This window comes from Catharus ustulatus, chromosome 2 (genome assembly GCF_009819885.2).
Source record: "Catharus ustulatus isolate bCatUst1 chromosome 2, bCatUst1.pri.v2, whole genome shotgun sequence".
NCBI lineage: Eukaryota > Metazoa > Chordata > Aves > Passeriformes > Turdidae > Catharus > Catharus ustulatus.
Window position 1 is genome coordinate 11,855,056 of NC_046222.1, and position 12,942 is coordinate 11,867,997.

The following is a 12,942-nucleotide window of genomic DNA, read 5'->3' on the forward strand; positions in this document are numbered from 1 at the left end:
CTGGGGATTTATCAAACCCCCCTCTCTGCTTTGGTTTCATGGATAAAGTATGTTTATTTGGCTGTGCTTTATGTAACATAAATATAAATGAATAAAAGTTTCAAAAATTCAGAGATCTCCCACCCTTCCTCCTAAATACTGTGGCACATATTGGTATCTCTGGAGAGAGAAGAATGGGCCAGGTTTATACCAGGAAGATCTGCTTTTCAGCAGGGCCAGAAGAGCGTCATGAAATGCTTGTAGTGCTGGAGCTCCTTTTCTGCAAAGACAGGATGAGAGAACAGGGGTCATTCAGAGGAAGAGAAGAGAGGCAAAGCTCTGAGGAGACTTCGTTGTGGCCTTCCAGAACCTAAGGGAGACTTCTAAAAGATAGGGAGAGTGACTTTTTACACAGGCAGATAATGATAGGAGAAAAGGGGGAATGGTATTAAGCTAAAAGAGGAGAGATTTAGATGAGATGTTAGGAAGTGTTCTTTGCCCATCAAGTAGTGAGGCAGTGGAACAGCTCACCCAGAGAAGTTCTGGATGTCTCATCCTTGGAAATATTCAAGGCTGGAATGGGTGGGACCTTGAGCAATCTGGTTTAGTAGAAGATAAGTGTTGGAATTCAATGACCTTTGAGGTCCCTTCCATCTCGAGCTGTTTCTATGATTTTTATGTTGCTCAGTGTATTTTTGGCAGTTGAACAAGCAAAACTACTATGGGTGTTATTCTTGCCAAATCTGATTCAGCCAATCAAGACAGTTTTAGCCCTTTGTTTCACATAAACAAACAGGGAAAGGTCTTCATGAGGCTGATTTGAATGGCACTGGGACATATTCATGCAGAAAGAGAAAAGAACTATACATTGTCACCCTGTAAAATGAGTTGTCAAGTCTGAGTTTTTCTATTTGTGTGTGAGATCCTTTGTGTGCCACTTTTTTCTCCATACATCTGTTTAGTTGTTACTAAACTAGAAAAAAAAATCACCTTTCATAATAGAAGTGCAATCCTCTGTTGGAGATGGGCATGGGTATGTCCTTGGAAAACTCCCAATCTGTTACACAGAGCGGCTTTTTTCCTGGACTCGTGGTTTTTATCAAGTTGTGATACTAAAATTTTTTTTTAAATTCTATTGAACAACACTTCTTATTGAGGTTTAAGATAGTGATGGAAAGAAATTGAGGTTAAGTCTTTGCTGACCCATCTGTCTAGTTGTTGCAAATCATTTGCTCTGTCTGTTTACCAATGGGGTGTGACAGTTGCAGTGTGCAGACAAATGAAAGAAAAAACTCAGCTTTGGCTTTGAATTGCCCTCTTTCTAAGGTTAAGTCTCACACAAATGATATTTTAATGAACAGTTTGTATCCAACACAGTTTCATTTGAATGAGCAATGTAGCGATGTTATTGCAACATTGCCGAACATTCCTGCCATTTCCATCTCTCATTAAAATAATAAAATACAATAATGAACTGTTGCTAAGGGTAAAAGTTGGCTCAGAATGAGATTCTCATTCAGCATCTCGTGAGTTATGCTGCACCAGAATGCATCACATTTCTTGCAAAACCAGAAGAATAACCAAAGGAAACCTTTGAATCTTGTTTGTGGGGTGTGGAAGGAGTAACACGAGAAATAAATGCAGTTCAAAGACTCAATGGGAGACAAAGCCCAGCCTGCTTTAGCACAGTGAAGAGCTAGAAAAATTTCAGTGACAGTAGCCTTGTTCATTTTTTACTTTGTGTCTGTAAGACTTCTTGAAATAGATTTAAAGGAGCTGGAGCTCACAATTTTTATTTTGTTCTTTTTAAAGGTTGTTTTGTTTAATTTCTATTTTTTGTCATTTGTTGTCCTCTTAATGTACACACTCACATTAACTCTTAAAAGATACTTTGGGCTTTTTGAAGACTCTATTCTGAGCTATGCAACAAAACCTTCTTCTGTTAAAACACCCAAGAATTTCTTTGCAGACTTAGCTGAAGACATCAGAATTAAAGAAGTTATTCCTTTCACATATTGTTTTATGCTTATTCAGTTGCTTTACTGGAGGTTCAAGTGTGGGACCAATGAGAATTTTTACAGAGTCTGACCTTTAGGAATAAAGTCAAACCCATTTGAGTTATTTATGTTAAACTTTTCTTCCTATGGTGAAGTTGTTTGATTAAGAATTATCATTCCTAAGATGGTAAATTTACTAACCCGAGAACTTCATGGCACAAAGGTGAATAAGGGAACTCGTCAGCACATTTGCAGGACTTTTGGGTGTTCCTTTTACTTTGTCATCTTGCTGTGTCATTTTCCTCCTCCAAACCATTCCTTTGTTTTATAGAAGAGATGGCACTATGGCTACTTCCTACATGTAGAAAGTAATTTTTTTTCTACTCTCTCTCCTTAATTTTTAGTTGTTTGTTTTTGAGTTAAATGGGAGTATTGTAGTTCAGCATCAACTTGTCACTTGGTACATCTTTTTTTAAAGGAAACTTGTTAAGATACTACTGCTCTAAGTCAGAAATATTTTTAGTTGTGGTCAAAAATAACTGGTAACTAGAGAGACCAAATTTCACCTGTTATACAGAGAGCATTCAGTTGTTTGAACCTTAGTTCTGTGCTGCTGAGCAATCTGTTTAAGGTTATTCTGGTTATGATGAGTTGTTAGATACAGATCACACTGTCAGGTTGTCGTGGCTTACTTGGAGTCAGAGCTCCTAGAAATGTAAGATAAAGCAATCTATGAACAGGAAGAGCAGTGCTTTCCCCTTGCTGGGAAAAATCCTGCAAGCTTTAATTTCAGAGTTCATTATTCAAAGTGGGGAAGTGGACCTGCTCTGTTCACATACTGTCTGTTCAAATATGTGACTCCTAGGACTGATACCCCCTTTCTTTCCATGCAGTTTTTAAGTATGTGTGTTGTTTAATTCTTGCTACTTGCCTGTTATTTGACTGATGGCAACATAACTCAGTCAGCAGCCTCTGGACACACGTTGCCAACCTGTGAGGTTTAGATGACTTTGAAGAGTTGTATGTTAAAGAAAATTTGGTTTCAAGAAATTATGATCTTTAGTTAGATCAGAATCTGATCTTTTTCATTCTATTTCTTAAGAAGCCAGATTGACACTTCTCAAAGTTATGGTGGTGTGTTTTTAGCTCAGATATAAAGTGAAAATGAAAGGTTTGAATCTTGAAAGCAATTTTCTTCCTAATTCCCAAAGGATGAATCTGTTGATACAACTAGTTCAGCAGCTAACTTTTCCAGCCATGCTTATAAATCCATGGGACAATTATCCTAACTTTTCCAAGGGAGAAATCAAGTGTGGGGGGAATACAAAGACATCCTTGTGATGGTTAGAAGTCTTCTGAAGGCTTACCAATGTAGTACAGATACCATTTTCTATAGGTGAAATTCACTGGTTACTTTCTACTTTCAGTTGGTCCTCTAAACAATGATTTTGTGAAAAATTGAATCTACAGAGAAACACCCAGACCATCTGTCAGACGTCGTTTATAATGCACTTTTCTTAATGTAAGTGACAAAGTTCAGGAAGAAATTCTAGATGGAAAAACCGAAAGCTTTTATTGAAGACCTTGAAGTGCCATCCCTGGCATCAGTTTGAAGGAAAGAATAAAATCAGGCCCTATAATAAAATAATAGAGGTAACATTCCATTTTCAAGACTAGGTTTTAGCAATTTGAGTACAACTTTTTTTCTTACTCTTTGCCCTCAAATAATAAAGAATTACAATGAATTTCTGTATTTTAGAATTTTTAAAATTATTTTAGACTGGTTGGGCTAGTTTCAGCCTTCTACAGATGTATTGTTGCTGTGGAGTAAGTCAGTGCGTGTGATCAAATGTGTTTTCATTGATTGAGGAGAAGGAGGAGAGAATGGCTTGTTTTGATGCATACAAAATCTTCTGCATTTGCACCTGATGGTGTGGATATGATCTACTGGTGCTCAGTTGTTCATAACCTAAATTTTCCTTCTAGTGAAACAAAAACTCATCAGAAATTGCTTGTGCAGAACTTCCCAATGACCATGAATCCCAGTACTGTTTCCTAGAAAACCATTGCTGCTAGTTTCCAAAGACATCACTCCAAAGGCATTATCAATATTGCTGGGTCCAGAAGCACCAGACAGTATTAAATGCCTTTGGGATCCATAGTGAATTTACAGAACATCAACAGTGTTTACATAACAGAAGTAACTGTATTAACTACTAATGCAATGTATACCCTGAGGCAATATAGTCAGACTTGGAATGACTTGTAGAAGCAGCTTTTTATACCATTCGGAGGATAGGGGCAGCCAAAAATAATCTCAGTGACAGTGTGAGTCTGTCTCTGATCTTCAAATGTATCAAGTTGTCTCTACTGTTCTTACTGTCTCTAAAATAAGGTCACTGAAGACTTTTGAATTTGTCATTCTGGTTATTGCTTTCCAAGATATGCAGAATCTGCAGTCATGAGAAATGCTGTGGGTTGTGCAATATGTCCCTATGTAGTTAGGGCTTGGCCTCCAGCAGGAAGAAGGAAAGGGAGCAAGAAACATCTACAGAAACAAGGAAAATTTGAAAACTATATTATTATACTGGTGTTGAAATGCAAAATTAGGTGATCAATATGTTGTCTGAGCCTGAGAAAGCTCCTGGGTTCTGCCATAGTTGAGATGAGATGGAAAGTACAATTTAAAGCATGAGGCCCTATCTGCAAATCTTTAGGAGTGCTTCTTTATCACTGCCTCAATTTTATATTTTTAAATTATTATTCAGGATGGATCAACATTTTTTTGCTACCCAAGCTTATGGTAAAAATGGAAATATTTTATGAACTACATCTCTGATAATAAATCATGTATAGGTGCTTCTCTTCCTGACAACTTGTTCTATTACAGGGAATTATTAAGGTTAGTATACAATGAACATGCTGAGAAAAACATGTATAGCACTGTGTTCCTATTCTATTGTATTATTAAGGTTTTCTTTAATATTATTTTCTCTGACTCAGGATTGTGAAAGGGAAGAACTGTTGTTGAACCGGGGAGTTATTTTTTCATATTTTTAAAAACTTAGCCTTTAAAGTGCATGTATTGAGGTTAATTAAACAGTTCTAAAATCCCTTGTGTTACTCCAACCTTTTCAGTTGTACTGTAGTCTCCAGAGGCCTGTACTCTTCCAGATGGTATTTTAACCTCCAAATCCCATCTGGGTTTCAGGGTGGGTGAAAAGTGTTCCCAATGCATCATTGTAGCATCAATGCATCGCTCAGAAAAAGTCACATTGCATCTTTTAAAAACTGATGCTGCAATAAGCTAAACTGCAATAAGCTAAATAAGCAAGTGTGATTTTACAAAGGAGAAAATAGTGGTAAAACAAACTTACCTGTAAGGATTTTAGCTTGATGTTTCCATTCTGAAATCAATCCAATGCTCAGTACTGTGAGCAGTAGGAAATATCCAACTGCAGGTGTATGCTATCACATTTAATTAAGTTTTTCCATTCATCTGCATTCATTGCTCTACTCAAGGTAACAATATTACTATAGTCAGGTATGTAGGTAACAATAGTATTATAGTCTTTATATTTCCAAGTGACAAATCTTAGGTCATAACCTAAAATGAGCAAATTAACCTCAAATGGTCAAAGTTGTTTCCCATAAAACTGCCTTCAACAATTGCAAGATATGAACCCCATATGTTTAGTATCTTTCTCGTTTTGCCCAGATCTCAATTTATAGCAGTGAAGATCCAAGTTTAGCAATTTTTCATGGAAATTTTTTTATGAAAAAAATGGTGTACAACACCCACTGGTGTGATTTTTTTTTTCTGCTTCATTGTGGTTTTGGAGACTCTGAAATTTTCAGGCATTTCATTGTTTGCTTTAATACACTCCATATATAAATTTCATCTAAGCTGTGAGCTGCAACACCAGTGTTTTTTAATGAGACAGAAGGAGATGAGATTAATCAATTTCTTTCATTATGGGTTTTTCTCAGCATTGGTGCTCACACTTCAGTTAGTGGAAATGAATATACTAATTATTTATTTCTAGTTTCTGTGTGATCTGCCAAAAGACCCTGAAAAGGAATGATTTTATATTTTTTTTAATTCCCAACACCTAAAGCAAACCACCCCAAAAATTACTATTGCGCTGTTATTGCAGTATTTTGAGCTTTAGAGCCCAAAATAAAGAGTAAACATGTTAATTGCCAAATGTGTAAAAAGGTTAAAAATGGTTTTCTTTAATTTTTTATCTCACACTACTGAATGTTTGCAATGTGCCATAATAAGGGCATATAAAATATATATATTTCGTGTTCTAATTCAATGACACAAAATTCAAGATCCCTGAGGTAAGGTTAAGCAGGAGCTCGTGTAGTCAGGGTTGAAATTCAGACACTGCAGATATAATCCATCTCCCTGACACATGCAGTGCCTCATTGTGAGACTGCCAGACACAGTCTGCTGAGATGGGAATGTCACAGAATACGAAAGCAGGGGGAGACGCAGTTCTGTTCATCATTGCTTTTATCTGCAAATATCCATCTAGCAGTCTACATGCACAGCTATTGCCAGACAGAGAAATATGAATGCAGCGTGGAGATGCAGCAGCTAACATCCACAAGAGTATATGGAGCATATGCTAGGAGCTCAGAATTACCTGGAGATAATCTGGGCAGTTAATCAGGTTAATTGCTTATCGCCACGGCAATATTTGGGTACAGACGCTGAGTCACCACCTCAGTTGTCCAGCAGAGATCAATGAAAGGCCTGGTTGTCTGCATCTTCTAGTGAATTCTGAACCCAAATGACAAAAGGGACCCTGAAGGCAAAGAAACTGCACTGTCATCACTGGGGATGCAGGCAGGCAGGCAGAAAGAGCTGCAGTGGCAGAAAGAAAAAAAAGCTTTTTCCAAAATATCAAGCGCTACTGGTTTCACAATTGCTTCTCAGTTATTCCCACTCCATTATTCATTTGAAATTTCCATTCTGGGGACAAAAGAGGGAAACCTCTGAGCGAGGATAGAGAGATTAATGTTCCAAAATGAGAGAAAAAGGTTTATGTCTGTCATATGTGTAAGTTGGTCTTATGCAAAAAGCAAAAAAACTTGGTTGTATTTTTCAGACAAAGAGATCTCATTGGATTTTCAAATGCCCATGTCAGGCAGCAAAATACTAAAAGTGTTTGAGTGCCTGGCCTGTAGTGGTTTCTACCTGGCATGAGCATAGGCAGTTCTTCTGTAAACTGTTGGAATCCCTCAATAGTCATGGCTTTAATCCGAAAGGAGGAAAGCTTCCAGGGCCCTGAAAAAATACACCCTTGCCACAGACTTGGCAGAAACCAGGCTGACCATATGACCAACAGGGCTGGAGGGACATGACTGTCTGGGTTTATGTCTGGACATATGGCAAGATTTGCATAGTGATTAAATACTGTTGACTCTAGCTTTAAAAGTGTGTTTTTATTTGAAATAGCGCATCCTGTTCTAGGTGTACTGAGCAACGTCTCTGTACAGGCATTTTCTGCCCGCTTGTAAAAGGCAGCCTTTAGCTAAAAGCACCATCTGTGACATGAATCAGCAGTTCAGTGACGCAGCTGAGGAGCTTGGAGCAGTGGGATGGGTGGAAGCAAAGGGCATGTTTCAAAGTTAGAATATAACCATTGTAGGGATGCTAATAGCTGCCAGGCTTGAGGCAGAAGTTTCATGAGGAACCTGCAAGCAATTAAAGGTTTTGGAGAAGTTGCAGCAGGTGGGCTGTCTGTGGGGGAAGAGAGAGCTGAAAGCTAGGTTAGAAATTTTGGCAATGATTTAATGACACATACACATGTCCCCTCCAGCTCAGTTCCTGTAATCAGTCATTTAGCTCTGTTTGCATGGTGATGATTTTCAGTGCTCCACAGAATTCCCTCCCTCGAGCCCAATACAAAGCCCTGGCCTTTGCAAAGTGCTGCACACCACCATGGAGCAAACCCAGGGCAGGAGCACTTGCTATTTCAATTTTTTTTGGTCATTTTTACTTTTACTTGGGTATGATTTCTCTGCTCTTGCTCTGAACCCCTTGTTTATCTATTACAACTGCAAATTTCAGGGCTAGAAGGAAACACCATCACCTCACCTCAGTTTTCTTTATCACTGCTGAGGAGAATAGTGACAATCACATAAAAAAATGTAAAGTTGTGCAGCTGTTTGTCTTGATTTTTCCATCTGCACTAAGCTCTTGTGGGCCTGGGATCTCCAGTGATAACAATTTCCCTGGAGCCTCATTTTGCATCTCCTAAATTTCCCACTGCTGCACATTTTCCCCAAAACATAGTGCTACATTGAATTACTGGGCATAAAATCAGAGACTTAACCTGCTAGTGTCACTTAGAAATGGATTAGACTTATCTATGGTCTAATAAAACAAAGTTGAATATGTCATTTGGTTTTTCACCCTACATCTGTATATTTTGGGTAGGTCTGAATTTTTTTAAGGTGTGTAAAATGATATATTTCTGGGTATCTTGGTTTTGTATGTCCGCATCTTGTAAAAAGATGCAGAAAAAGTTTGCATATTTCTGAGAAGATGTCAGAAATAGAGGTATCATAAGAGTTTTGTCTTTTTTTTTTAAATTTATTTCAGAGAATCTGAGAAAAATGTTTTGATCAAAATTCCATAGATACAACCATTATTATCATTTTATCATCAGTAACATCATCAGTTTTTACTTATTTGGTTTATGAAAGGTTCTTTTTGTAGTTTTGTCCCTTGGAAGAGAGAGAACATGTGGCAAAGATAATATGTAATTTTTTAAATATCACACAGGAAAAAAGAATTCTCCATTTTGAAAACTTTCACTAAACAATGGGATAAATTTTTTCACAAATAAATGGATAAGAAGTGTTGTTGCACCAGTTAAGTGATTGCTTTTTAACCACTACAACTCATAGAAGATCCTGACGCAATTTCACAAACTTAACCCAAAATCAGCTTTTTAAAAATTTTATTATTTTTATTCTAAAACTAGACTAAAAGCCCCTGGAGTTTTGTATTTATAAATAATAATTAAATTTATATTAAAATTGCCCTCTAGGGATTTAATTTTCTGTATTTCAGCTGCTTCATTAATAAAGGATCTGATGTGTAGGATGTCTTGAGCTTTCCTTCCTTAACCATCCTGTCTACCTGTAACACTTCTGACAGTGAGGATTTACTGCCTTGTTTTGCTTCAACATCTTTAAAGAATGATCCTACTGTAGTAGCAATGCCTTTTCCCATGTTGCTTGATTGGTAGAAGGGAACCAGCATTATCTACATGTTTACACATATGAAAGCATACATATGAAGGCATAAAAAAATCCAGTTAACATAAATTTCAATATGATATCTTCATGTATTTGAATATGCATTCCAGAAACCACAGAGATTAGAAGTTCTTATGGAGAAATCAGGCAGCAAAGATATTGCCCAAATGATATCTTACACAAGGGCAGAATCAGCAGATCTGGCGTCCATTCAATAATTTATGCAACCACTCTGTCAAAGATCTATATGAATTTTTGGTTCATACTGTCTAAAATGTTTTTGAAAGGTTAATTCTCAGAACTTTGTCATTTCTGCTCTATCATGCGCATCTCTAGAAATGAGTTTAGGAGGAACAGAGATTTCAAGTGGCTTTGAACTAGAGGAAGCTAAATGCATTTGTGGCATTACACTTCACCTTGGTTGGTTTTGATTCACAGCATTGCTGCCAAAAACAAACTGGCATCAAAAATTTCAAAAGGCAACATTTTGTTAATAAGTCGATAAGAAAATGTATTAAGAAAAACCCTGATGTGTCAAAAAGAGTGTGATGTAGGTCTCTGGTTGGTTTGGAAAGTTGGGGCCTAAATGTGTTGTGTCAGATTTGTCACCCTCCTGAGAAAAACACATTTGAAGCACCATCTTACTGCTTGTTTAAGGCTCCTGTTCAGTTGCCATAAAGCTGTGGAAAAGCCAAGAAATTGAAACTGTTGTGGAGTACGTTTTGCTTCAATTATCACAGTTCATGAGATGTTGGCTGTTTCTAAAATATCTTTAAAGATAATTTTTATTGATGCATTTTTGTCTTCTCTGTCATGTGCAGATTGTTTGTGGAAGGAGCTTTTACATAAAGGGAGAGAGAGACTGATAATAGCACCAGTAAAACAATTAATAATGCTCTAAAAATACTCTTTATAGTCTTGTCTGCAACTTACATCTGACAGAGAGAATTGGGAAGACACAGTGGAAACACATTTAGAAACACATTTGTATTTTTCTTGACTAGCAGTTGATGCAGTTATTTTTGGTATGGTTTATTGGCAGGGTGTTTTCTAGGTTTTGTCAGCTTCTGTATTGCTGCCTTGCAGGTAACATGACTATGTACCTGTCTTTGGGGCTGACCCCACACTGTTTTCACTCAGGCAAGAACTCATATGTAAATAAAAATGCTCACAAGCTTCACATTTTTCTGCTTATTGTTTTTCTTCTGATTTCCTCTTGACCATTAATATCTTCATGAAACTCCACTTGACAGCATATTTAAAATTAGTAATAAAAAAAGGAAAACTACCTGGGGAGACTCCTTGATAGAAATAAAGTTTGAAAAACAGTGGAAAGTCAAATAAAAGTCTATTTGTTCTGAAGCAGCTGCTGTGTCACATGAGCCAGCAGCCACCAAGGCTTTCCACTTGGAGGAATTCTGCCATAATTATCCTGACTCATTACAAACTTCACCTGGCTTTAATTCACTCACATAACCTACTGAATATTTTTCCATTGAGATGTCCTGAGCGTGTAAGCACAGCAGGGATTCATCTGGGGACATCTGACTGTTTTTTCCTCCTTTCTTACACTTTTCCCTCTTTTCTTGCACTGAAGGGCAGCAAAGTTCCTGCCTCATGTGAGTGTAACCATCACATGAATGCCAAAAGAACACAGTACATTGTTTTAAAAACAAATGCTGAGTAAAGCAATAATGATTTGCTGCTTATCGTAAAGCTTTGCCAATTTAGCTATTTGTTATGCTCTGAAGATTTACATGGGCTCCTTACCAAGACTTCAGCAATGTGGCATGCTGATCCCTTCCTCTCTCTGATTTGTCTATGCATCTCTGTGTGTTGCACGTGGTTTCCATATGCAGTTGCCTGAAGTACACTATTTGTGAGGATTTCAGCTGCTCAGAGCAACTGCAGCTATATTCCAATGCTGGGTTTGGAATGTGGTATAAAACTGTGTGGTGGTTTATGCTGCAACATCACTATTAGAGTAATTTTTGAAAAAGCTGCTGACCATCTCTTAGTCAAACATCTTTATTTCTTATTTCTCTTTTCCATCACTTCTGGAAGCTTATTTTAATTTTTGTGGATGTGAAAGGCTGTTTTGTTTTTCTTGAAGTATATCTCAACACAAAATTTTATTTATTTCATGGTCCCAGTGCAAACAAAATTGCAGTTTGAATTGACGTCTTCGATTTAAATTCTCCTGCAGAGGACTTGGGAATATAGGTATTTATATAAAATTTATCTACAATTTATAAGAGAGAGTTTAAGGCAAGTGTTACTTATATTAATGGATGTTTTTTGTTGTTTCAAGGAGTCTGAAGGGATTTAGTTGTTGAATTTAGTGGGATTTTTTTTGGTTTGGTTTTGGGCCATGTTTTCTGTTGGTTTTGGTGTTGGTTTTTTGTTTGCTTGTTTTGGATAAATATATATGGGTGCCTAAGGAAACAAGTGATAGCAACATAAATAATATATTATCTACTACTGACAACTATCTTGAAATATGCTGTACCTCTCAAATTAGAAATATCAGCACTGATCCTTCCAGCTAACACTAAGAGCCAATGGTAGCTCAGAGAATGGTAGTGCAGAGAGGGTAACTGTCTTTATATTTGCACCTCTGCTATTTCTATTTGTGGCTCTTCATTGCATGTGTCGGAGCAATTACATTCTATTTTGCACAATAAAATTGGATTATTTTCATTAGTTATTTAGTAGTTTTCAAGATTTAAGTGTTGGGTCTATTTCTTTCGTGCATTTGTGGACCTGATTAGTAGAATCACAGAATTGTTTAGGTTGGAAAATATCTCTAAGGTTATTGAGCCCAACCTTTCACCAAACACCACCCGGTCAACCAGACCATGGCACCAACTGCCACATCCAGGTGTTTCTTGGTGTCACCATCCCTAGAGATGTTCACCATCTCCCTGGGAAGTCCATTCCAAAGTTTAATAGCCCTTTCCATGAAGAAGTTCCTCCTTCTGTCCAACCTGGCCCTCCCCTGGTGCAGCTTGAGGCAATTTCCTCTTGTCCTATCAGTGGTTTTCTGGGAGAAGAGTCCAGCCCCAAAGCTCACTGAAGTCAGAGGAAAAACTTCACAGATCTTTCTTTCCTTCTCGTTTAGGTGTTTGATTTTCTGTTATCCCCAGACTGAATGGACTGTGGAGGCAGCAAGGTTTTGCTGGCAAGAAATGGGATGATTCATGCAAAATGGACACAGGTAAGAGAGACAGGAGCTGCACAGGAGCTGCAGCTCCTCAGCTCCTCTCCAGCCAGGTCCCAAAGATGGGATCCTTTTGTGGGCTGGCACATTTAGGAAGGGTTTGTCAATCTGCTGAGTACCAAACCAAAAGGGTCCAAATGAGGGGATGCCAAAGGTGATCAGCTTGCCAAAAGGTTTTAAATTCAAACGTGTCTCTAGGAGGGTGTGGACTTTGTGGGGAGGTCTGTACAGCCCAAACACCAGCACCAGGTCTGTATCTGCTTCTTGTTCTTGCTCTCTGTTCCCCTTGTTTTATGTTTTATGCTTAGCAGTTGCCATTGAAATCTTTCCTGTTGCTGTCAACCTTGTGGCATTAAAGCTGGAGAATACTGAAATACAACTAATTAGGCTGAAGAAAGACTAGTGATTATTTTCATAGTTGCTATTGCAAATGACTGCTGCAGATAGAAGCAATCTCTAAATTGC

The 12,942-nt window shown here is 37.7% G+C and overlaps 1 protein-coding gene across 4 annotated transcripts in view; it reads left to right on the plus strand.

Moving 5' to 3' along the window:
• LOC116992041 overlaps positions 1-12,942 on the plus strand; it is a 361,926-nt gene that overhangs the window by 324,052 nt on the left and 24,932 nt on the right. For 2 of the 4 annotated variants that reach the window (XR_004416981.1, XR_004416982.2), the window contains one exon: positions 12,379-12,474. The exons of 1 other annotated variant lie outside the window; for it this stretch is intronic. The gene's annotated coding sequence lies outside the window, so the exon portion shown is untranslated. Of the gene's footprint in view, positions 1-9,093; positions 9,156-12,378; positions 12,475-12,942 lie in introns of those variants that run through there. One more of the 4 variants, XR_004416983.1, reaches the window with a different exon arrangement.